The sequence below is a fragment of the Elaeis guineensis genome, chromosome 1 (assembly GCF_000442705.2).
Source record: "Elaeis guineensis isolate ETL-2024a chromosome 1, EG11, whole genome shotgun sequence".
Lineage (NCBI taxonomy): Eukaryota > Viridiplantae > Streptophyta > Magnoliopsida > Arecales > Arecaceae > Elaeis > Elaeis guineensis.
The window spans coordinates 128,651,115-128,653,395 of record NC_025993.2 but is presented as its reverse complement, the minus strand read 5'-3'; the positions used below and the strand labels follow the sequence as shown (position 1 = coordinate 128,653,395).

General features: G+C 45.5%; 1 pseudogene; it reads left to right on the top strand.

Annotated features, from left to right (window-relative positions):
• The first annotated feature begins 1,023 nt into the window (after window positions 1-1,023).
• The window catches only part of LOC140854800 (uncharacterized), a 1,710-nt pseudogene continuing 452 nt past the window's right edge, over window positions 1,024-2,281 (top strand).

Here is a 2,281-nt window from a genome sequence, read left to right as displayed (position 1 = left end):
GGCCATGGCTTGGATATATAGCAAGTGATTTTTTTTTTTTTTTTTGGGTGATAGGGTGAGGGTTTGCAGTGCCATTTAGGGCTAATTAATTAAGCAGTTTCAAATACTAGGAGATGCACCATCCATGGAATTTGCAATCTGAGGGTAATATCTTTCTTACTTGAAAGTACATTATAATTCACTGTATACTATGGAAAATGATTATATTGAATTTAGTACTGACGCTGGACTTTTCCAACATGTTATCCTCAATAAGTTTTACCCGGTCATTACTTGGGTTTTCCAAAGTAAAAGACTTGCAGGGTGCAGTATCATGAATAACTGAACAGCAACTGTACTTATCTTGAATGAAATGCATCTGTGAACCATTATTTTATTTCCAATGCTAGCATCATCCATAATCTTTCTTGCTTACTTGTACTTTTGAGTACATTCCCGGTGAAGCTTCTGTTCAGCTTACTCGTATCTGAAACAGCCTATCGCCTTTCTCATTAGAGAAAGCGGCTATAGTCTTTCCACTTTAAAAGAATCCTAACTAGAGTAGCTATTTGATGCTAACAAAGTATTCTTCTTTCTAGGCCCTTAATCCAAGCTTGAGCTTAAAGAAGTTCACCTACAACAGAAAATGAGAAAATAAAGATGAAAAAGAGATCACGTTGGAGTTGGAAAAATATGAGCCCTGATGATGGAGAACCAGAATCCTATAGAAGGTTGATGTTGTGTGGCTCGTGTTCTAGTAGTGACACTGTCGGGGACTAAGGATTGATTCAACTAGCTAATGACCATCTCTGCTTTGGAATGGTTCTCTTCTCAGCGAAAGAGCGAACTCTGATATGAGTTTGGGAGCACAAAAATGTTGGGGACCTGCTTCTTTTCAAACGCTTAACTTGCTAGTTCTATCATACGATAAAATAACTGAACTTTTACCGACAGTATGTGGGTCCTTGACAGCAACAACCCATCAGTTGCGAAGACCAGCTTTGTATATAAACAGTTAGACATGGGATTGAGGGGTTTTAAAGCATGTAAAGTGCCTCCCTGAAGCTATGTAGATGTGCCCTCCACTGCTTTTACTCTGAAGATACCACTGGTTCTTCTGAGAAACGCTTCGGAGGAGGAGTTCTACAGCATATTGGATCAGACAAGCGCATGGATGACCGATATCCAAAGCGCATGGGAGCGCATGGAGTTCTCACCACCACCACTTCCCAAGCTCTCTCAATACTTCAATTCTTAACTTCCTTGACCCAAAATCCGAGCACCTAATGGAGTCCCTCATGGAACTGAATGGCACGCCCACTATCTCACAAGTTGTTCCACCACCCTCCAGCTCCTCCTCATCGAGGAATTCCTCTTCATCTTCTACAACCATGGCTTCAAAGCCTCCATCATCTTTTACCTTCTTCCTGCAGAAAGAACCCATGTTTGAGCCATCCCCCCTCCTCACCTCCAGCAATACCCTCTTTCCTCGGCAGACCTCCATATAAACCTCCAAATGTATCAAAAACTTCAGGAGACTGGTGGGATGGCTGAAGGCCTGCAACTTCACCACTTCACCGCATAGGATCCATCAATTCACTCTCCTCCATTGGGCTGGAAACATCAAAAGGTAGGCAACAGCGGCAGCAGGCAAAGCTTTTCCGAGGGGTGAGACAGCGGCACTGGGGGAAGTGGGTGGCGGAGATAAGGCTGCCGAGGAACCGGACGAGGGTCTGGCTGGGGACCTTCGACACGGCTGAAGAGGCCGCCATGGCCTATGACATGGCCGCCTACAAGCTGAGGGGAGACCTCGCCCATCTCAACTTCCCCCACCTCAAGCACCAGCTACGTAACGCGGCCAGTGGATCCAGTCACCCACATGCCGCCACCGCTTCCCTCCTAGAAGCAAAGCTCAAGGCCTCCAGCAACTTTTCTGCCCCGTCCACTTCTAATCAACCAAAACGACTACCAGAGAAGGAATTCTTGCGCATGGGTGCTGGAGAATGCATGGGACAAGTTAAGAAACAGAAGAAAACTGGGACTGACGAAGAAGCTGCCTCAACATCCATTGCAAGAACTCGGAGCAAGAAGGAGCTGCCATCAGATTTGGAAGGCAAAAAAGCGGCGCAGCAAGAGTTAATATTGGGAGGGGATGCAGATGGAGTTCTGCTCAGCAGGATGCCCTCTCTGGACATGGATATGATTTGGGATTCTCTCCCCATTTCAGCATCCGACTCCTGATTATTATTTCTCCCCTTTCCTTCCTAGCTTTCTGTAGTAGTTTTTCTTCTTTGGTTCATGT